The sequence below is a fragment of the Ambystoma mexicanum genome, chromosome 1p, assembly GCF_040938575.1.
Source record: "Ambystoma mexicanum isolate Mex_15411 chromosome 1p, UKY_AmexF1_1, whole genome shotgun sequence".
NCBI classification, from domain to species: domain Eukaryota; kingdom Metazoa; phylum Chordata; class Amphibia; order Caudata; family Ambystomatidae; genus Ambystoma; species Ambystoma mexicanum.
Window position 1 is genome coordinate 27225518 of NC_090921.1, and position 24424 is coordinate 27249941.

Genomic DNA, 24424 nt, shown 5'->3' on the forward strand with positions numbered 1-24424 from the left:
ACATTCATAATCCTGTCTAGCATTCATAATCCTGTCCAGATGTGACGCAAGCTAAAGTTAAGTGTGGCACATGCTTACATTCATAATCCTGCCTAGCATTCATAATCCTGTCCAGATGTGACGCAAGCTAAAATTAAGTGTGGCACATGCTTACATTCATAATCCTGTCTAGCATTCATAATCCTGTCTAGATGTGACGCAAGCTAAAAGTGTGGCACATGCTTACATTCATAATCCTGTCTAGCATTCATAATCCTGTCCAGATGTGACGCAAGCTAAAGTTAAGTGTGGCACATGCTTACATTCATAATCCTGTCTAGCATTCATAATCCTGTCTAGATGTGACGCAAGCTAAAAGTGTGGCACATGCTTACATTCATAATCCTGTCTAGCATTCATAATCCTGTCCAGATGTGACGCAAGCTAAAGTTAAGTGTGGCACATGCTTACATTCATAATCCTGTCTAGCATTCATAATCCTGTCCAGATGTGACGCAAGCTAAAGTTAAGTGTGGCACATGCTTACATTCATAATCCTGTCTAGCATTCATAATCCTGTCTAGATGTGACGCAAGCTAAAAGTGTGGCACATGCTTACATTCATAATCCTGTCTAGCATTCATAATCCTGTCTAGATGTGACGCAAGATAAAACTGTGGCACATGCTTACATTCATAATCCTGTCTAGCATTCATAATCCTGTCCAGATGTGACGCAAGCTAAAAGTGTGGCACATGCTTACATTCATAATCCTGTCTAGCATTCATAATCCTGTCTAGATGTGACGCAAGCTAAAAGTGTGGCACATGCTTATATTCATAATCCTGCCTAGCATTCATAATCCTGTCCAGATGTGACGCAAGCTAAAAGTGTGGCACATGCTTACATTCATAATCCTGTCTAGCATTCATAATCCTGTCCAGATGTGACGCAAGCTAAAAGTGTGGCACATGCTTACATTCATAATCCTGTCTAGCATTCATAATCCTGTCCAGATGTGACGCAAGCTAAAAGTGTGGCACATGCTAACATTCATAATCCTGTCTAAATGTGACGCAGCTTAATCTTGACCATTCTCTGTAGGTGTGGCAGTAGGTGTGGCACTCGCAACATTTACATTCCAATCAAGAATGGTTTTAGGCTGATGGTCACAAATCTATCTATGTATGCATGGTGTAATTCTATGGCGGTCCACGTTATGGAATGGTAAAGTAGAGTGGCGAGGGCTTTCTGGAGTAGAGTAATTTCTCTACACCCCACCCATGCCACACTTACAGTTTTGGTGGTGTCTGTTCGCAGCTGGTTTCCTATGCTTCCCCTGCAGACCCCTGCAGACACTTTCTGGGCCCTTGGCCTCCGGGGCTGTCGGGCAGAGGGCTGCCTTGGGGAGGTGTGCATGAAGATGTGACCTTGCCAGTCAGGGCTCGGGGGCGGGGCTGGGAGGAGGGAGGGAGAGTGGAGCGAGGTCTCGAGAGTGCGGGCGGAGCGGGTCGGGTCAGCACCAGGAAAACAAGGCCAAAGTGCCCAAAGCCAAAATGCCCAAAGCCAAGCCCAGGAGGGCCTCTGGCATCGCACACTCACCTGCAGAGCTCCAGCTGGCGGGAACCTGCAGGGAAGCGTCGGTGATTACACCAGGCATGGTGGATAAATTAACACAATCGGTGTTCTGGGCGGGCTGGGAGGTGGGAGGAGGGAGGGAGAGTGGAGCGAGGTCTCGGAGAGTGTGGGGGGGAGCGGGTCGGGTCATTGCCAGGAAAACAAGGCCAAAATGCCCAAAGCCAAGCACAGGAGGGCCGCTGGCATCGCACACTCACCGCAGAGGCCAAAAGACCCTAGATGTAATACCTCGGACACAGAGAGCAGGCCATTGAGAAGCCCCCCTCTTCAGAAATTCAAGAACAAGGGATGATAAAGCCCAGTGCAGCATTGCCAGCCAGCTCTGGGTCGAGCGAGCAGTACCTCCTGGAAGGCTCCTCTTCACCTTCAGTGATGGACATAGTTTAGGACCCATGAACCAGAGCTAAAACGCGATGACGGATGACAAGTCTTGGCTGGTTAGTGGAGAATAACTTTTTGTTGTGCTTTTTTCATGCACACAGCAAAGGCGCACCTCTCTATTTAATGCAGTTTGTTTGAGATAAGTCCCAGAATGCCAAGCTGTCCCTCTCCCATGTACTGTACAGAAGTAGGGTAGAGGAAAGTCGATGCAACATAAACCATTTGTGCAGGCAGGGAGAAGTGGAACGCACATGCAACAGCTTTTATATGAATGTATACACTGGGCTACTACGTTTACTCACCACTCATGATTAGCAAGTGAGAATTTAAATAGGGCAAGTAAGTCGTTTTGTGCATGTGTAGAGCTTTCAAAATGTTACATACACAAGTGATCTTATCCCAAGCTCTTTGGGGTGGAATGGTGACACACTCGCCAAGAGCTCTGAGCAGGCCTGGGACCACCGAACACCTAAACCTTGTCAAAGTTGAAGGGGAAGTGTGGACATGGAGGTAGCAGGTGTGTGAACCCCGTTCAATTGAAGGCCATGGCTGTTTCGCTGGTTAAGTCGTTGTGGAGGCGATTTGAGGACCGAATTGAAGAAGGGCGCAAGCGCCAAGTTGGTGGCGGTGAAGCCTAGCACCCCAAGACAGAGACCCGAAATACCCCAGGGTCTCCAAATATACTGAGGAGGGTGTGACAGTGCTTGAGGCAGATGCCATCCCATGAAAGAGCGGTAGAGGTCCTGGTTGCGGATCGTGTGAGCCCCAAGGGGGAAAGGTAATGCAATCTGAACTGGAGTGTTGCAGACAGGCCTGAGGTTCACGGGGCACCTAGAAGGGAATGGAGGGGCAGCTGTGGACTACCCAGCAGAGTGCATCTCCCAGCGGGAGGAAGGAGGGGTATCCTCAAGAGAACAACCGTGTTGTGGTTGGACCAGTTGTCTGCTGCTTCTGCATGGGCTGCTATTGGATGAGACTGGTGGGCAGTCATCCTCATTTGGAGACGCACACTACTGGTAGCAGGGGGGCGTGACGCAGTCAGAGATTCCAAACAACAAGGCATACCTCAAGGACTGTGAGCTTCCCAGAAATATGGAGTAGTGGGTTTGGCGGGACTGCTGAGGCGTGGCGTACCTTGACAGGGTGCTGCTGCACGACGACCAGTGCGGCTTCCCTTGGTAATAGCAGATGGGAAATGTCAAATGTCTCCAAAAAGCCCAAGCATTGCGATCTAAAGGCACTCCTGCAGGTTGCATGGCCTCAAAGCAGCCACAAAGTGTGGAAGCACAGGTACACGCGGGCCACTAGTAGGAACGGGCAGAATGTTTAGCAACAAAAGACGACCTAAGACGACTACTGAAGGAATTGAAAGAGGACCTCAAAGAAGATATAAAGAATAGTGCGGAGGGATTAGTGCAATCCATAACGGAGCTGGACAAACTTATCCTGGGAACGGAGAGGCACATGGACGACATTGACACAGTCCTACGTGAGCAGGCTAATAGTCCGAAATACCTGGAAAAACAAGTGGAGCACTTAATCGCGAGACAGGACGGTGCAGAGAACCGTTCACATCAAAACAACATCCGTCTAAGGGGGAGAATGATGCAGATCCAACAGCAGGACGTACAGACCCTCTTTTGTCCAAACCAAAGAAGACTTAATGAAATCAGCGAGGATATTCAATTCTGTATCATTCAGGGGGGCCATGGTCCAGTTATTCCGCTGGCCAAGAGAAGACAACTAATGTGGTCCCCCCGTGACTTCGAGATAACCAGATTAAATATATCTGGGGCCACTCCTGTGAGTTCCTCTTAACGTTTGAGGTCCAACAGCATCGCTTAGTCTTGGAAGCGGAGGATGAAGAACTGATGGGGATAAGTGAATAGGCCCGCAGTCTACTGTGAGACAAGGACACTTCAACTTAGGCTATGATGACCCTGCAGACATCAAGGATGCAGCCTGCCAAAAGGCATTCCAGGAAATGCAATTCTCCCAAATAGTGAACACCCCTACCCACTTGAAAGGCAGAATCCTCGACTGGATACTCGCCCTTAATACTACAGTAACCATAACAGACGTCCTCTAATTACGATGGACCGACCACTGCTTAATTAAATTCAAATTAAAGCTAGACACCGACCACAAAACTACCACTTGCAAACCACTACCCATCCAGGTCAGAAATGTGCATAAGCTCACCTGGGAAAATTTAAACCCAGTTCTCAACAAACTACCCAATTCCAAACCACTGGATAGTACCAGTTCAGAAAGCATTGCAAAGCACTACCACCAATGTCTAAAATCAGCGGTTGATGAAGTAGCCCCCCTCAAAACCAAAGTGCCCAAAACTAAACGCAGCACCCCCGGTTCAACAACGAACTTATTGCACTCAGAAGTGAAAAAAGAGCCTTAGAACACCTAACCAGGAAAATCAACTCCCCAGAACTCCTAACCAAACTACAACAATGTATCTAAAGCCTACAAACAGTGTACTCTCCTATAAAGCGGAATCTCTCAATAACCGCATAGCCGCCGCCGCCGCCGCCGCAGCCTCTAACACCAAAGAACTATTCACCATCATCAGAGAATTAGAATCACCCATTCTCCCCACCAGCCCTATAGTTCCTAGCAAAGCCTGGTGTACCACCATTCAGGATGCCCTATCCTCAAAAGTGACCACACTCCAAAACAAAATGGCCTCGCAAAAAAAACTACTTATTACCACCACGCCTCCCCGCCCTTTGACTATTTCCCCCACTTCTGACGTACCTGAATTCCACTTCACACAAGTCACCACTGATCAGGTCCTCAAAACAATAGCATCACTCAAGCCCTCTAATTGCAAAGGCGACAGCACCCCAGCTAAAGTAATCAGAGACTGCGCCACCATACTAGCACCCACCATTACCAATTTTGTGAATTAATCCTTCAATTCCAGCGAAATACCAGCTTCCATCAAAGCAGCTTGGGTCACATCACTACTCAAAAAACCCTCACAAGCCCTACAATACCCACCATCTACAGGCCAATAACAACAGTACCTTTCCTCCTCAAAATCATTGACAAAATAGCTTTTACCCAAGTACAATCCCAGCTTGAACACAATCACCTACTAGGGGAAAGACAATCAGGTTTCCACCCCAACCACAGTACAGACTGCCCTACTGGACCTAAAAAACCAGATGGACGCTATTAGGGACTCTGGCAAACTGTGCATCCTACTACTCCTAGACCTGTCAGCAGCGTTTGACTTGGTCGACCATGACAAACTATGCAAAAACTATGCCAAACCCTATCCACCAACTTCCACTTCTCACAAAAGGCTGCCACATGGATAAAATCCTTCCTCTCCGATCGTAATTCAAGAGTTTCCCTAGGGAAGCTGCATCAGACCCCATCCCGGCACCTCTAGGTGTACCACAAGGATCTTGCCTCTATCCTACCCTTTGCAACGCCTACACCAAGTTACTTTTCGCAGCACTAGATGCCATGGGAGTAATCTACATACATTTTGCTGACGAGACACAGATCCTTATTCCCATCACAGGCAATTTGGATCAAGACACGGCTGTGAAGACGCAGGAGGGGCGGGGGGTGTCTGTACTTGTGCTCTCTATATGGCAGAGGAGAGGCACAGAGGACCCCAGCCAAGATTCTCTATTATTGATATGTGGTCGAGCAATCAAGGCCCAGATTCTCAGGACGTTCTTAAGTACAGTGTAGTCCCCAAGCATCCACAAAGGAATGTCCGCACACTGTATCGGTTAAAACACAGTCTTTATAATTAATATTCAAGGTTATGTACACTATCACAATAACTCACTTTGTACTCAGAAAATCAATAACTGTAAATCTATTCAGTTCTACAGTGGTACCACAACTGTTATCAGATCCCATTAAAGTGCATACGGTCAGAATGACACACAGATCAAATAAAGATGAAACCAGCAGTAGAGAGAGCAAGGAAAGCAAGATGGTTGAGCAATTGGCAGAATATTGGTCACTACCGTTAAACCCAGCTCTGTGTGGAGATTCCCCCGCCCCCACCTGGGAAACCTGTAAAAGAAAGATACAAGCCCAGTCCATATATCGTTCACAAGCGACTTCCCAATAGTTCTGCAACCCCAAAGTACCTGGCGTTGTAGTGTTCCTCGTCAGGGAATCGACAGCCCTTCTTGAGTGCCCTCCCTTTAAGGCAGAAGTCACGGATCGTTGAACGTCCGATGGAGAACAGTTCGAGCTACGACGGTGAAGTGGCAGCTTCGTTCCTAGCGGTGCTCGTTGACGGGGAAGCGTAAACGTCCTGCAAGGAAGAGGCGTGCGGGGCACCTCGATGTCGATAGTTCTGGACCGCAAAGAGTTTGAAGAACTGTGACCCAGCAAGGGCGTCGAGTCGTCGGTGTCTCTGTGGTCTTTGGGTGGTGGGAAACACACCGGCGGATGCTCCTTGGCGTGCCGACGGTCAGGCCTTCTCCAGCAGGATACAGCGGCGACGATGCGGATGAGAGCGTCCTTGGATCACATGAAGTTCTTAGGCAAACGGGAGCATGGCGGCTCCGGTCAGCGACGGCGGTCATCGACAGTGGCGGACACCAGTCCGGACGCTTCTCTTTGGAGTTCCGCAGCAGTCCCCGTCGGGTCGGCAGCCTGTCAAAGGTCTGTCTACCAGGGAGCTTTGGCAAAGATCAGCTGGTGCACGATGGTCCCTCGTAGCTCGGGAAGAGGGCGCCTTACCAGGTCCTCTCTGGGTCAGTCCTTGGAGGCACAGCCGCTTTCAGATTGTGAAGGAGAGCAACAGCAATTCTTCTCGTCCAGCAGGGCCTCAAGATCAAGCTTCAGTTACTCCAGTTACTTGTCGTAGTGGACTTCAGCTTCTGAACACGATTCCTAGCAGTGAGAGATCCCCAGATATACTGTTGATCTCCCACTCTGTCTTAATGGAGATAAAACTGAGATTCTTATAGTTGGCTCCCCTAACAGACTTGGCAAACTCCACCCAGACTACACCACCATAGTGATTGATGGCACACCCATCAACATCTCCCATAAAGTCCAAACACTAGGAGTACATCTTGACTCTAATCTCACCATGAACAGTCACATCAGCGCCCTCGCCTCTTCAACGGCCTATACTGCCAAACTCGTCACACTAAGCAGGCCTCTCCTATCACCTGTAAATTGCCTGACACTCGCTAGAGACCTCATCCTAACAAAAATAGACTACTGTAACATCTTACTGCTAGGTACCTTAAATTTCTTTTTTTACCAAACTCCAACTTCTACAAAACAAAGCCCTCAGAGCAGCCTTGGGCATTAAGAAAAGAGAACACGTCACACACCACAGAAGAGATGCACACTCGCTCCCAGTCCAGGCCAGAATTCTCCACAAAACACTCGCCATCACCCACAAATGTCTAGCTGCCACTGCTCCTACCTACCTCAACAGATGCACTGCACGCAAAACCTCACTTAGATCTCTCAGATCCAATGCTAATACCCAGCTGCACATCCCCGCTTCACTACCACAAGAGCAGACAACGCCAGCTTTGCCATTGCAGCCCCTCGCATCTGGAACTCTCTTCCGCCCCATCTGTCCAATGAAACTCCTTCATAAGCGCCTCCCTCCAAGCCTGTAACCCCCGGTACCACTTGATCACTGCTACACCCTATGATTGCCTGTCTGTATAACATGACTGTTATGTTTCTGCAACTTCAAATGTATGGAAACAAAGATCTATGTCAACTACGCCATGCAATAAATAAATAAATAAATAAAAAGGAGGGGAGACTGAAGCGAGATGGTCAGCGTATGATATGATATTTTATTTGTATCGCGCTCGTACACAAGTGTTTCAGAGCGCGACTAGACGAGGGAGGGGAACAAGGGAGAACACAGCACAACATAAAAACGATCTTACGCGGCCCAGTGACATTGAGAACGCGCAAGTGCATGGGAAAGGGAAAAGGGAAAAAGTGCATGGAAGGGGGAGAGTGGAAAGTGCAGAAGCCGAGGAGCGCAGGTAAATAACATAAATAGAACATTGAGGCAAACTGTGGTAGTGCAGCCGGCAAGTGGCAAGTGCTGTGTTTAAGGCAGCAGACTGGGTAAGTCTGAATAAGTGCAGAAAAAGAAGAAAAAAGGTGGGGGGGACTGTATGGGTACAGTTACAGTCGCCAGTGCAAGGGGTCGCCAGGAGGCAGTGCAGGAAGGTGGCAGGGTGAGCAGGTACCTGGGCCCAGGGGACAGAGGGTGGCCAGGTGCACAGTGCCAAGAGAGCAGATCAGCAGGGGAGAAGGGGAGCAAAGGCAGAAGCAAAGAGGAAGGTTTTGAGGTGCTTCCTGAACCGTAGATGGTTCTCCTCAAGTTTTAGAGTGGCAGGGAGGCTGTTCCAGAGGGAGGCCCCAGCCGAAGATAGAGATCTACCCCCAGCTCGTTTCTTTGAAAAACGACTGACCCTGAGGGAGTTAGAGGTAGAGGAGCGAAGAGCTCGAGAGGGATTTGCAATGAAGAGCACGCCTAGCCTCCGCTACATGGTCACGACCAGCAAGGCCTAGCACAACTCTAACTGCCCAATTCTGTACTATCTGGAGCTTATGTACGTCATGCTTGCTAATGCCCGACAAAAGGCTACAGCAATAATCTCTCTTGGCCCCTCTTATAGCTCTAGCAAGTAGTACGGGGCCTAAGAAGTGAAAGAAGCTTGACGTAGTATACCGATGCAGATACAGCAGTGCTTACATGAGCTCTCACTGACGGATTCTGGTCGAGGGTGACTCCCAAGATTTTAGTTTTAGACAGAGGGGGAATGATGTTATCCCCTAATTTGAATGAGCTGTATGCCTGATTCAGTTTTCGCATAGAGGGCGGCCTACCGACTATCAAAAGTTCAGACTTGCCCCTATTTAGGGCTAAATAGTTGTCCAGCATCCCCTTCTCTATAAGGGTGAATATTCTGTTTGTTTCCTGTTCGTCCTGCCCATGGCAGCCAGATAGGTGGACGACACATTGTGTGTCATCCGTGTAGTTTGAAAACATAACCCCTCCTACTCTAACATAAAGAAGAAGGGAGCCATGAATAGGTTGTACAGACAAGTGGATGTACTAGCCCCCTGTGGGACACCAAGACGTACTGGAATGGGGGAGGCATCGGCCATGTCCGAGCAGACTCTGCTGCATCTGTACTCCAAGAAAGAGGCAATACAAGCAGCCGCTGTGTCTGAAAAGTTGGCAACCTCCTTTAGTCTAGTGATCAGAATGGTATGTTCGATCAGGTCGAATTCAGCAAATTGATCTAGTGAGATTACAAGGGAGACAGCGCCCCTGTCAACCTGAGCAAGAAGTCTTGACTTCAACTCAAGGAGTGATGTCTCTGTTCCCAAAAAAATATCTGAAACCAGATTGTTGAGAATGTAAGATAGGATAATGATCCAGGTGCTCGGCTAACTGATTGTAGGCAACCCTATCCAAAATGTTAATTAAAAAATGGGTATTAGAAATAGGGTGATAATTCAAGGGGTTGTCCCTAAGTAACCCTGGTTTCTTAAGTATAGGGATGACCATTGTTTGTTTGAGGTCTTCAGGGATCTTGCCCTCCTTCAGAGAGGTGTTGATGAATATACAAGCTGCTTTTAATAGACGAAGGGTGCAAGTTTTAATTATCATAGAGGAACATGTGTCCCCTCTACAATGGGTTGCTTTCTTCTGTTCGATAATTTTTGTCAAGGCTATCTCTGAAATGGGGTGAAAGTTGAAGGGAGGGACCACAGGGTCGCGCTCTGAAAAACTTTCAATGGCTCCTTGAATTCGAGTAGCGGAATCACATTCTTTTTTTTTTTTATAACAACGTGGTCCTAATATTGAGCAGTTTGTTTTGAAGACCATCTTGGATAAGTTGACACCAGTTTTTGTCTCTTATCAGTAGCTGGTCTGCAGGGGGAGGGACAGTCTCCTGTTCTTTTAGTATCGTAAAAATGTCCCTAGTATCAGACTGTGCGTTAGTAATTCGAACATTATGAAAATTCTTTTTCACCTCGAGAATAGCGGATTTATATGCCCTTAATAAGTTTTTATAGAGTGTTAGCAGGTCAGGGCTTGGGTATCGTTTCCAGGAGTTAAAATCTTTCATGGTCAGAATTTTTTGGCTTCGCAGTTCATCCGAGAACCATGGTTTGCTTTTATTTCCCTCTTTATTTTGCATTTTGCTTCAAGGGAGCTAACAAATCTGTAATATAAGATATATTTTTGGACAGGGCGATGGCCATGGCCTGAACCGACATCTCTGTCGAGAAATTAAAGGGCTGGTCTAGTATAGGTTTGGTATTGCTTATGTAAGGCGTTTTAAGTTTCGTGACAGGCAGCCTGTCTGCTTATTCCTTACTTTAACTGGGAACGGGACAGAGAGTAAAAAGTGCACAAAGAAATGGTCGGACCATGGACAGGGCATGGTGCATACGTTACCACAAATTGGGCCTCATTACGAGTCAGCCGGTCCGGAAAGAACGGTGGTGGTAAATCTGCCACCACCGTTCTTTCCGGACCGGCTGATCTCGAGTTCTGCAGGCGGGAGGTGTCACTCCCGCCAGGTCTGACCTGATGGGTTTAAAACCACCCGCCTGAAGGCGGACGTGGAAACACCGGCACCATTACAGCATGGTGCCGGTGTTTCCACTTCCCCATTCCCAGGGAGTCCTATGGGACTCCGCGGTAATGGGGATTTACTGAATTCCGCCTCCGGAATTACCGGGTCACCGGGGTTGTAATGCCCCGGTGATTCCGGGAATAACGGAGGCGGAATGGTAATACGAGTCCGGCGGTAACCTGCTGGTTTTTTTTACCGCTAGACTCGTAATGAAGCCCATTGTGTTAAGAACCGCCAACCAATCTAATGTGTGTCCCAGGACATGGGTAGGTGTTAACATGTGTTGTACAAAGCCTAGATCAGCCAAGGACTGTTGTAGCTCCTTTGCAGATCGATCAGTGTCTTCGCCCCCAGTAATTAACATTGCCCAGAATAATGAAACGCAAAGCGGGTTTCAGTAGTGGTAACAAGAGGCTACTGATTACCTTTATGGATGGAGGGCGATTATATGATAAGGATATTAATTGTAGATTCAGTATTCATTGCTAATTTTTATATGGATCGAATCAATTCCCTTGAGAGAAAGCCCAGGAGATTCCCATACCTCGAGAGACTCTTTCATAATGAATGCAACCCCCACCCTTTCCCTCCGCTCTATCCTTACAGATCATTACATATCCTCTGGGTATTGCTAAATTAAGAGTGGGCCCTGATGCACTTGAACCCCAAGTCTCTGTCAAAGTGCATAGATCGAGGTTGTTAGACTCAATATAGTCGGCAGTCTCAGTCGCGTGCTTGACAAGAGAGCGGGTGTTTAGTAGAATGCAGAGCAGCTCAAAGGTCGGGTTACACATCACCTGAGTGTGTGGTGATTATGATGTGCCCCTTTCCCGTGATTCACGAGAACTTGTAGGAGATTGTACTTGTTCTTTGGTTGTTGATTCCCGATTAAGAAACTTCGGGACATTTGGTGAAGGTGAATCCAGGACGAGTTCAATGCTTTTTCCGTCCAAGACCTCCGCAACCCCAGGGACATTTGTCCGCTCACAAAGCTCAGGGGAGTCCTCTGCCATCCGTAGTAGTGTTTCATGGGGACAAACCGGCATGGCTGTTTGGGATTACAAACCCAAATGGCAGTGGAGGAAAATGCCATGGTTACTTGGGCACAGGTTGTGGAATTAGAACATTTGGATCCTTACTGACGAATTGATTATTATGTTTTCACTTTTTGCAGTTTCTTTCTTACCTTATTATTTGATGTGGTCTGTCAGGGTTATTTGGTTCATCCCTTTCAGGTCTGGTGGAGGAGGGTACATGGATTCCTAGTGTTATCTACCGATTCTAGTGCGGGGGGGGCAGCGTGGGAGTCTGAGCGCTGGACTACTGCAACATCTTCTTTCTCAATATGCCTAACTTCTCCCTTCGTCCTGTAAGGAACTCATGGTGGCAACAGTATAGACAGACACCAGTGATCACAGTTCAAGGGTGTTTATTAAACTGTATGCAGGTTGGAAAAAGGCCTATTCTAAACCTAAATCTAAGATGGGAGCAAGGGTCGACCATCAAATGGAAAAATAAGGCAGTCCTAGTGGCGTTGTGTCAAATAAAAAGGGCTTATACTAAGAAACCTATTGCCAAACCTTACAACTACTACAAAAAGGGTGTGGGATTGTTTTCAAGCAAAGAAAGAAAGTGTTCACAAATAATATGTCAGGATGCGCTAGCCTAGGTCTCCCTTCCCCATGTTTTGAGCATGTGGTAAGGTGGGATCTTGGAGCACAGAACACACTCGAACTCTCCCAGCACGAGTCGACAGCTTTGTTCCAGCTTCTCAGGAGCCTCGATGGCCAAGTCTCGTTTCTCACGCAAGTCTCTTGTCTTCGAGGGCCTGATGTATTCAAACAACAAAAACAAACGTTTCTTCAACAGATGAAGGTTTGTTTCCTACTTTCACTTAGGGTGAGGATTCTTCACCCTTGGGTCCCCCTCTTCCGGGCGCTGACCCCTGTTCCCATTGATATCGGGGCCTCATGGTTGTGTCTCCTGGTTCCGAAGGCCTGATATAGATTTTCAAATAACCAAAACAACAAACAAACACAAAGTCCGCTTCTACGTATTTCTCGGGTGATGGATTCACCCCACGGTCCCCCTCTTCTGGGCGCAGGCCCTTATTTGCTTTCAGCCTACCTCCACCGGGTTCACCCTGGCTTTTCTCTGGTCATGGCTTCACCACTGGATCTCCCTCGTTCGGGCTCAGACCCTTCTTAAATGTCAATGTCTTTTTCAATTGTTTGCGGGATTCACTTCCCTTGTTTACTCACAGTTCTTGGGTCAAAGGCTTTCAACTGTACAGGGATTTTGCTTGAGCTCCTGTGTGACCACTTTCCTAACATGGTGGCTTTCCTGCGGCCTTCTGGTACCTGTAGTTTCAAACGGGGATTGACCAGAGTCTCTCGAGTTAGCACCCACGTGGTACCGGTTCCCTCTGCAGCTGGTCTCCCTTTAACACTTTTACAGTTCTTTGAACAGTTCAATTTGCCACTTTGCGTCTTTCATTCACCACAACCCGGATCTTATCGGCCCTCCCCTCGACTCCCCGGCTGTGAATAACTGCTTGGCTTTCCTCGTAACTGTAGTCAGGGTCAGTACCACTGTTGCAGGAGTTTCCCTCGCTCCCACTTATCAGCATCGACATGCTCTGTGTTCCTTTGATATCTGTTGCAGCACACTTGGGCTATTGTCCTCGGTCTTAAGATTTCTTCTGCAACGGTTTCGCGGGTCTGCGTCGGAAAGGGCAAGGTCGTGTCTCTCCTGTCAGCCTTACGATATTCGCCGCCTTTTTGGACTGCCGGACCTGGATAGCTGTCTCATCGTGCGGTCTGCCTTGCTCGTACTGTGCTCTCTTGCTCCACCTTTTATCCTTTTTGGGGAAACGAAAGGGCCATCGGTGTGTGTGTCTGATCAATTGCCTGACTTTGCTTAACACTTGTATTGGGGCATGTCATGTAAATGGCTTTGGGGTTAGTCCATTGTCTTTCATAATGCGTGAAAGTGTTCCTGTTAGTTGGAAAAGAGGGGAAGAAGATTGTCAGATTGTGCTACCGAATAGGATGGGGAAACAGTGCTATATGGGATTACAACCCTCATATTAGAGGGTTTTTTAGTAATCTCAGAAGGGTGGGTTTTGAAATGAGTTGAAGGGTTTGTGAGGCAAACGGGAGTGACCGGAATTATTAGTATGAAGTGAAAGGGGGGAATTGTGGGATTGGTAGTGTTTTGTTTATGCAGACTGGCAGTGCAGGGAATAGTGACTAGAGGGGTATGGAAAAGAATGACCGGTTGTACGCTGGTAAGAAAAGGGAACACAGGGTTATTGGAGAGAGGGCTTCTAAATGTGACGGGGTTTGAGATCCTAGGGGTCTGATTGTGAATTTGAATAAGAGAGAATCAATGGGAGGAAGGGGGGCAGATGTGGCACAGCCCACAAAGGTCTCTGGGATCTCTCCCTCCTCGTCTGCGTCTCCCTTTGGGCTTTCTCCTGAGCACAACCCCCGGCACCCTTACCCAGGTGATCTTTCCCTGCTCGTCTGCCTTCATGGTTGGGATAAGAGAGGGTCAGCCCTTTCTTGGCCATCTGAATAAGGGATTCTTGAGGTTTGTTGGGGAGAGTACCCTCAGGTTTTTCACACCCCCCTTCAACTAATCCAGAATATGACTGCAAGATTTATCCTTAGCCTCAAGCCAGGGACCGTATCTCTCCAGCCCTAGAATCTCTCCACTGGCTCCCGGTTGCTGCAAGGATCCAGTTCAAGACCCTCTGCATCATCCACAAGGCCTTCTGGGGCCTGGGACCCCACTACATCCAACTCTCTCTCCCTAAATACCTCCCTGCTAGAGCCCTTCAGTCTGCTAGCTCGAACTCTCTGCAGATCAGACGCTTTCCCCCAAGCAGAGAGTGGGGGGTAGAGCGATCTCTCCTCCTCAGGCGCCTCCCTCTGGAATTGTCTCCCTGCCCCTCTCCGGCTTGAGCCGGATCTCCTTAAGTTCCTGAAAACTTCTCAATGGCTGCCTGGTTCATTCAGCACCAGGCCCTCCCCGGCCAGTTTACCTCTGCACTTGGTCTCCCCCTCCCTCTTACCTGCACTTGCTCTTCCAGGCTCCCTCGTCCTGCACTAACCTGGCTGGGCCTGCACTCCATTCAGCCCTTCCAGCCCGTCCCTCGCACTTAGCACGTCGACCTTCTCTCTGCTGCACTCTCTGCATTCCCCTGGCACTTGTCCACCTGGCACTTGCATAGGCTTGGGCTCTTCCCTCTTGATCGGCACAACCTAATACCCCCCCCCCCCCCCCCAAACGCTGCTTCCTCAGACTTCTTGCTACTGTACTTGCACGGTCTGAATGACACAAGGCCTAGAAGCGACCTTTTTATTTTTATTTTGTGTTTTTCTTCATCCCTGTTCGGCCCCTCTCCCCCCCTTTTTGTCTTGTTGCGCCTTGAAACAACTTTTGCTGTAGGGGCGCATTATAAATACCCAATAAATTAATAAAATAATAAACAAAAACTTAACTTTCTAGTAATAGTCAAGAAGCTCTGAGATTTGTCCTTAATTGAAGCTTGGAGGTTCTTCCATCAGGGGAGAGGGATTATACCCGCTGTTCAACGGTGCACTGGGGCTTTGCCAGAATAGGTATGTTAATCTCCTCCACATTGATTTCTAGGACGATTTTGATAGAAATTGAGCAGCAAATAGTGTCCGGCCATACCCCTGTGGTCCTAGATACGGACCTCACGTCACGCCTGCCCCCAGGGAGCCAGCCCTGGAAGCTTAACCTGATCTTGCGAGACACGGCAATCCACACTCCTTATTAAAGAAACCGTGGAGAGTTTACTTGAAGAGAATGATAATAAGAAGTAAATGAGGCGATGCTGTGAAAGCCGTTATTAGGGGTAAACACCGTTCATGAGAGTCCAGGAAGTGTAAAGAATAACATTGCCGGCAGAAGGGCCATTAAGGGACACCGAACACAAGCATGGGCCAATCCCCGAAGAGTATTCAAGCCCTTAAGTTAGCCAGGTCTGAGCTAGAGGCGCACCTGATGGACCGAGCAGCCACTGCACTACTTCATACGAAACAGTTCTATTACTCCAAAGGAAATACGGCAAACAAGATCCTTGCCACGAACTGTAGGAGCATCTCTAAAAGCACTCCTATTGCATGCCTGAAAAATACACAAGGTCGAAAGAATACTGGCAGATGAGGCTAATCTATCCATCATGGGACGGTTTTACCAATCTCTGGTAGCGAGGGCCATTTTTATTGTCTGTTTGTCTTGCAAGGGTTTCTGCAATCGATAAAGATGGACTGGATGTCAGTGTTACCAGAGCTAATTAATGTGGATCAAGCAGGGTTTATCGCGGGCCGGTGCACTCACGATAACATTACAAGGGTGGTGGTGAATGTGATCTCGAATTGGATGTGGATTCACAGTTTTAGCTTTGCACGCGCATAAGGCGTTTGACAACGGAAACTGGTATACTTGGGGCGCACTCTGGAATCCTTTGGATTGGGCCCTAATTTTTTGAAGATGGGGATGGCGAAATTTCAGATCCTGAATACCAGACTGATGTCTTACCAGTCGTACGATCTGAACCAGTTCCGCTATACTGGGGCACTCGCCAGGGATACCCACTGTCACCTGTTGATCTTCGCTTTAGCTATGGAGCCTTTGGCTCAGGTCATCTGCCATGACGGCGAGATGAAAGGGGTTACTATCCGAGATAAAGGTCACAAACTGATATAGGCTGATGATGTGATGGTCTAGAGAGTTCAATTCCGGCCCTGATCGTGACGCTGACATGTTCTGAGGAACTTTCAGGTTTCTAAATTAATATGGCTAAAGCCGCCAGGGCATTAAATATCTCGTAACTGCAGGAACGAATTACCATGAGATGCAACTCATGCCCATTTAAGTGGGCAGAGTCATCAGTTGACTATCTGGGGGTTCGGATTGCTGGTATATATGGTGCGCTGTACCAAGAAAGTATTCCATGATTGTGGGCTAAAGCTCTGGGATTATTGGTGACATGGAACCTCCAGGAGACATCATGGCCAGGGAGAACAGCGGCAGTAAAAATGGCCTTGGTCCCGAGCATCTGTATGTGTTCCAGGCACTAGTGATACTGATATCAGCCAAAGTGGTGACACACATGCAAGGGGTCATATTTAAATACACCTGGGCCAAGGAACTTGGATATCGAATGGGCTGGTGGGAACGCAGCGTCTAGGAAGCCCAAAGGGCTTAAATTACCGAAAGCAGAGAAACAAACTCTCAAAAAATTTCCCAATGCAATGAACTTTTAGACCTGGATGACATCTCCACGGTTTACGCATACATGGCAAAATGGGAGATGTGTACAGGCGCATTCTAAATGCAAGATCATAAGTGTTTCTAGGTGCTACAAGTCAAGGGAGGGAAAACAGAGGGCAGACAAGACAAACGATCCTACTAGGCCTTGTGACCTTCAGACCGTGCAAGTGCGACACCGAGAGGTGCAGGAGGGGGGGTGGGGGAAGTGCGGTCAGGACCATTAAGCCTCTGGGTAAGTGCGACCAGGACAGCGCAGATCTGGGTAAGTGCAAGAGAATGTAGAGGCAAAGGCATCCACTGACACAGGCTTCATAGCCGAATGACAGAGAATTCGGGTGGCTGTGCTGGGGAAGGCTTTGCATGTGGGACACATAAGGTGAGGGGATAGCAGAAAGTGGTCAGTTCACGAGAGAGGAGTGGTGAGAGGGTTGGAGAGGGGGGATGTCTGAGAAGATGAGAGCAACCAAGGTGTGGTCGGCAGTGTGTCAGACCAAAGGGATAATAATAATAATAATAATAATAATAATAATAATAATAATAATAATAATAATAATAATAATAATAGAAAAAGAGAGAGGGATTAGAAGCATCCAGGTGGATGTTGAAGTCTCAGAGGAGGAGCAACTGAGAGGTAAAGGCAAGAAGAGGAGAGGTCAGCCCATTCAGAGAGGAAGATGGCGTCATAGCCAGGTGGCCAGTAGATGGCCACTGTCAGAGAGGGGCCAGGGGAGAAAGAGAAACTGCAGTCCAGGTATTCAAAAAGGAGTAGGCTTGCGTAGGACTAACAGAAGCAGAGACCCACTCCGAAAAGGTTGGGACCACTACACCTCCAGGCCGCTGGGTTCTGGGCTCAGGGAGGATCTTGAGAGCGTCAAAACCTGTGACAGAGCTGGCCATGAACCCTGTCTCAGTGAGAGCGAGGACATCCAGGTCAAGGTCTTCAAGGAGGTGGCAGATGAGGAGGAGGTGGCAGATGAGGAGGAGGAGGACCCACTGAGTGCCACCATAATGGGAGAGGATGAGATGGGTGAGGGAACAGAGACCATATGAGGGGTCCATAGGAGAGGGAGTAACAAAGAGGATGTTGGTGAGTCTTTCTGGAGGAAGCACTGATGTAAGTATCAGCACGACAGTAGGGGGAAAAAAGCAAGGCTGGGCACACAATAAAGGGGGCGAGGCATAGTAACATCAGAGGGGGGCGCAGGGAATGGGAGAGAGCCTAGTGGAACAGCAGAGAGACAGTAACACTAGCGGAATGGGGACGAAGAGATTGGGAGAGAGCCTAGTACAGGGGTGTACAACTGATTTTGCCAGAGGGCAGAAGGAACCTTACTTGCTGCCTATAGTGGGCCAAAAGTAAATGTGGGAGGGGCAGGGGGCAGGGTGGGAGGCTTTTTCAACCCCCAATTTGTATTAAATACATGGAAAAAGAATACCTTTTTGAGGTGTACTGGTCTTTATTTGTATTTCAAACTAACATTTTGTAATACACATTTTCCATTCCACTTTTATCATTTCTTTCTTTGCAAAGGACATATCGGCACTAGAAATTATATGCAAATCAAACAGGACGAAAAGACTGACAATCTCTGCCATTTTGCACAGCATCTGGCACGGCTGTAAGTGCGCAGTGAACCATGAGTATGAAGAAATGCATTTTCTTTTTTTAAGTGGCAGATGAACAGTGAACCAGAAATACTGGATCAGTGAGAAACATTGCAGAGTTTCTCAGCTGTAAGTTTCTGGATCTCGTGCTCCAGTGATGTTGTTCCTACTCCCAGGATAGCAAGGAGATGTTGGTCAGTGAGTCGTGTCCTTAGACTGGATTTGTGTAATTTCAACTGTGAAAAAACGTGCTCACAAATGTAAGTACTGTCAAACATGGACACCCTCTTTAATGCTTCCCGGGACAGATTGGGAAATTGAGCAGTGTTCAGAGACTGGTAAAGTTCAATCACTTCCAGTTGAAGTTCAGGTGGCACATTGTCAACATCAGCTCAAGTGTGTGGTGTTGCAACCGGTTACCAGACATTTGGTCGAAAAAAATTGGTTGACTGGACAAATGGTTGAACCAATTTGGTCGAAAAACAAATGGTCGAATTTGTTTTAATTTTATTTTCACCCTTTTTTTTTTTACGTCGACCATTTGTCTTTCGACCAATTTACAGTCGACCACTTGTCTGGACAGCATTGCAACCATTGGTGGGGAGCTCCCCCGCCAGCACCACAAAGTGACTGAGCTTGTTGAGTGCATGGCCAGGGGATCCAGGGCAGCATGTGTGAGACTATGCCTCACCCATGGAAGTGCCCAGATATATGTGAATTTTGTAAGGGTGCAGAAGGACTCTGACACAAAGGTGGCATGGTTCCGGGCTATAGACTTTTATTAGTAAGTACAGCAAACCCATCTTTCACTATTCCTAAGCGGCATTTCCCTGCTTCAACTAAAGATCTCAAGTCACTGTCAGGATGTCTATTAAGGCAAAAGTGTCCCCCATACTGGCCCTTACACTATACACCAAGGAATAAAGCAGCCCTGTTCTGATCCCAGGGGAATGCCTCCCTTCTCCTGGGATGTGGTCCTTGATCCACACAATATTACTCCTGGTGTTCAGTCTCAAACAGCCTGGAGAATGACTCCCTTCTGAAGGTATCAAAGTTCCAAATAATATTTGCTTCTTGTGCCAGGAGAATGCCTCCCTTCTTCTGGCTTTTGATCTCAGTCTCGACACAAAGTTCCAATCAATATACACTTTTTCAGTGGGCCAGGAGAATGCATCCTTTCTCCCTCCCTACTTTCCAGGACCTTGAGCTAGTCTACTCTACAACCATACATAGGTCTACTAAATGTATAGGAGAAGGAGGAGAGGCTAGAGAGTGTGGGGGTGTGATCTTCTCACAAGGGTCATACCCCAGATGGTTGTCCTTCTGCCTGGGGCAGTGGGGGAAGTCACTCCCCATGAGATCCTCCTGCATCATACCACCCCCAGGGGACTATCTGTCAAGATCCGATGAACCTCTCCGTTCCCTCTCCTCACCCGAGTCTTCAATGGGGTCTTCAGGACTCTCTGTCCCTTTCATCCTTCTAGACTTCTTAGTCTTTTTAGCTTTCTTTTCCTTCTTAACGTGCAAATAGGGAGGCCACTGTGTCCTGCAGAGGATCAGGATCAAGGGGGACCCCAAGAAGCAAGCTCCCAAATGGTCCAGGGAAAAAGCCAGTTGTAGCAGAAAAAAACCCTGTGATATTGTCGTGATCTGGTCAGAACCTGTTGCAGCTGGATCAGGAAAACAAGAAAAACCAATTCCAGTAAAAGGATCTTCACTCCGGTAAGAAGATGACAGTCACTGAGGTGCCAGGGAAGTGTACTTCTCAGTTGCAAAGAGATGTAGAAAGTTGTCAAAGAAAAGCAACTTGTAGATGCGAAGATATTCTTTGGAAGAATTAAGTTGCTCGGGATTTTCGGTATGGAATGGGATACCGGGTGAACCGGTATGGGCAGTACGCCAGTATCAAAATGGTAGGGAAAGAGCACAGACCGGACCAGAGTAGCCCGAAGAAAAAGGTACGTAGGTCAGAAGTCAAATGGGTGAAAAAGAACACCGAACACGTAGCGGGAAAGTATAACTAAGCAAAGTCAGAACGGGTAAACATAAGAACGAAGTGACAACCGGGATACGGACCGTAGGCAGAATAAACCTTAAAACAAAATGATAGGTCATCTCCTAAGAAGAGGAGACACCGAACACGGGGAAAAAGACAGAGAGAAATAGAAGCGTGAAAGCGAAATACGCTGAATCCCAAAGTGAAAGCAGAAAGAATAATGATAAGAAGGAAAACACAATCGCCGCAAGGCAGACGAACGGAAGCGAGGAAGAGATAAACCAAAGGCTAGACAAGGTAGCACGGAGCGGGCAGGAAAGAGAAAGTGTAGTAGGGTTAAAAAAACAAACAATGCTGCTGGAGAGCTAGAAAAATCCGTTGCTGGGACACAGGAACGTAGTCCAAGCAAGCGCAGGTCCAAAGACGGATACAATGCACCATGTATCCGGAAGGGGCTGACTATATCCTGGTGGTTCCTCATGGCGGCCATTTTGGGAGTAAACTAGACCGCTGAGAACGGTTCCAATGAATAATAAAACCTAATCTCCATTGGTTCCATCATTTCCAGGGATGGGGCATGACACTATCGGGGAGCAGCCTCACCTCCCTTGCCTCATGGGAAGGGGTTCCACCCTGGGGAGAAGTGACGGCGTTCAGTGATTTGTCACAATGTACAATATGTGCAGTGTCAGTCAACACACCGTGTAACTGTCTCCTGCAACATTACATTGTCTACTAACTTACAGTTGTCCAAATCTTCCTCTCTAATTTTCTTACTTGCAGCAGACTAAGACCTGGACTGCCCCTGGTGGGGGAACTAGACACCACTTCATGGACAAGCCTAAGTGGTGGGATACTACTGCGTGCTGATGTGGGGCAATATAAAAGCATCATCACATTATTGAGTGTGAATACCAGGAGGGATTCCTTGCGCATATTGAGAGCATGCAGGATATATGGACATCATTCTGGTATTTGTTTTGCCAAGGAATGTTCTATGGGAACATTAAATCTCTCTCTCTCTCTCTCTCTCTCTCTCTCTCTCTCTCTCTCTCTCTCTCTCTCTCTCTCTCTCTCACACACACACACACTCTCCTTTTCTCTTTTTTCATGTTCTGCTTTTTCATGTTTTTGTGTTAATTTAGTAAATGTTTTAATGTTTCCATTTTTGTTTTCATTTCTTTACTTATTTAGTTCTTTGTTTCTTTTTTTTCCTTTTTTCACATTTATTTTGTGTCGATTTGGTTTTTCCATTTTGTTTTATTTGTCTTTTTCTTTCTGGTTCTCTTTTTTTTTTCTTATTTTCCCCCCTTTTTTCCTCCCTTTTCCCCCTTTTTGCTTTTTCTAGGATATTTAGGAACTCTACCCCTGACCTCCATCCTTTTACAACACAAACACTTTCACACAGACACCCGAGAGCACACACTGAGCGAGGCAAAGCACACGATAAAACAGCAGTTTCGAAACGGCAGCTGAACGAGAGAAGAAAGATGGCAAAACAGAAGGGGATCACAAGAAACCGTTACTTTCTGGAAACCTTGAGAATAGAAAGCCTAAGACCAGGAAACCAGGCTGAAGAATCCTGCACTGTGTGTTGGAGATACCTGAGGCCTTCCCACGCCTGCACTTGCGCGATCTCAATGTCACCTTGCCTAGTAAGATTATTGTCTTCCCCTGTTCCCCCTCCCTTGCCTCGTCGCGCCTTGAAACACTTGTGTATAGGCGCGTTATAAATGCCATATCATATCATAATAATGAAGGAGGGGAGAAGCACGAGCTGCCCTGGAACCGACCTTGGCTCCAAGAGCAAAGCGACGTCCATGAAATAAACGCAGCCGGTGAGTTGTGGAGACCGATACAAGACCGAACTGCGTTGATGCCAAGGTTGCAAACAGCAACATTGTATGGCGAGCACTGGAACGAACATTGTTAAAACGCGTATGATGAAAGACGCAAGTGAAGTTGAACTGCTGATGAGTGATTGAACTTTAAAAGGAAGATACAATACCTTTGACAGAGTGATCCGGCACCATGTGGGTGCTCAATTGAATGTCCCTTTAAGGTATCCAGCTGAGATGTGGTGAAAGTCAGAAAAAGGTTATATCAAGAAGAGAATGTGTAATTGTGAATCCAAGTGGTCCTGCGACAAGTTGAGCAAAATCCTGCGCACAGTCTAAAGGCTTCGATTTTCTTAAGTAAAGAAAGCTTTGAAAAGTAGATAAAGATTGTCCGAGTCTGGCAGAGGGAGATCAATTAAAAGGTTTGTGTTAAAGTGGATCTGAGCCTGGCAGAGGGAGACCCAGGGTGAACCGAAAAATCAGCTGAGAAGTTGCATGTGTGAAATCCTAAGAAGACGGAACTTTAATGTTTGTCGTGTTGCATCAGGCCCTCTGAAATAAGAGACTTTGAATGGCAAAGAGACTTTGGCATAGAAGGCCCCGATGTTGAGCTTTTGAACTGCATCTTTGGGCTATAGAAGCCAGAGAGTGTGCCAAGCTGTAGTGTTCTGCCTTGTCCCGTGATGAAAAAGTGGGGAAGGGAAGCCAGCAGCTTGAATATCCTGACATATGATTTCTTGAACACTTTTCTATTGCATAACCTTGTTTCCCACACTATTTGTATTTAGAAGTAAGGATTGGCAATAGGTTTATTTGTATAGGCCCTTTTATTTTGACAGACACTACTAGGACAGCGTTTTATTATTTGATGATGGTAGCTTGCTCCCATCTTTAGATTTAGGATTAGATGGGCATTTTTCAAACCCAATTGAAGTTCAATAAACAACCTTCAACTGCGATCACTTGTGTCTGTCTTACTGTTTGATACCATGGGCCTCATTACACGGATGGTGGAGAACCATGGCGCTATTAGCGCCATGGTTCATGCCGGTAAAATACCGGCACCGCCTTGGCGGAAAGGGGAATTACGGCCCCATTCCAAGGTTGGCGGGGCGGTAATTCCCCCTTCCACCATTGCCCTTCCCCATTCCCATTTTTGCCCCATAGGGCATAATGGGAATGGGGAAGGCGCTAATTACGGTACCGCAAATTGCGGTACCGTAATTAGCTCCCTGGGTCCCTTTGCGGGTTGGTTTTTAACGCCTGCAAAAAGCAGGCGTTAAATCCCCCAACCCGCAAAGGAACCTCGTAGTAAGGCGGTAAGGATTTACCGGTACCAGTATTTTACTGGTACCGGTAAATCCTTACCGCCATCCGTGTAATGAGGCCCCATGCCTTCTTTACACACCCCTGAACGGCGATCACTTGTGTCTGTCTTACTGTTTGATACCATGCCTTTCTTACACCAGTTAAGTGTTTTGTTTTTGTGTTTGGGTGGGGATGTGAGTAATGTGAGTCTGTGCGTGTTTGAATATCCGCGAGTCTGTGATTAGAAAGGCTTTTGGTGGGCGAGGGAGGTTAGAGGGGATTGGGGGGTGAACCCCTGCTATTAACGAAAAACATGCCAGTGTGGGAGGGGTGGGGGGAAGGAAGGGGTGGTGGGTTTGGTATGATATAATTTTATATTACAGCATATTGAGGACTGCAAAAAATCAACCGAAAAAACAACAGTCTTTTTGGTGTTCAGTCTTCAATATGCAGTAATATCACATAGAACCGTTTCCACTGGGGAACGAGGAGCTATTACAAAGTGTTCCGCAAATCAAGTTTCCACATACGATACAAACTTCAATTACTGTTTTGTGCAGACCTTTCAGGTGTGGTCAGCTACTCTTAACAATCTCATCTCCCCTTTAATGAACCAATTTACAGCAGCCGTATCTTTGACCTCCCACCAGGCCCCCACCACCACTTGCTGTCACCCCACCTTGCTTTAGGTCAGTTGCCTGCACTTCTGCACCTTTCAGGGATATAAA

The 24424-nt window shown here is 47.4% G+C and overlaps 2 protein-coding genes across 2 annotated transcripts in view; both read left to right on the forward strand.

The window, feature by feature from the left end:
- Nucleotides 1-24424, forward strand: part of LOC138581058 (uncharacterized) — a 471910-nt gene that overhangs the window by 158508 nt on the left and 288978 nt on the right. The gene's annotated exons all lie outside the window — the stretch shown is intronic.
- Nucleotides 1-24424, forward strand: part of LOC138564764 (zinc finger protein 154-like) — a 139174-nt gene that overhangs the window by 112171 nt on the left and 2579 nt on the right. The gene's annotated exons all lie outside the window — the stretch shown is intronic.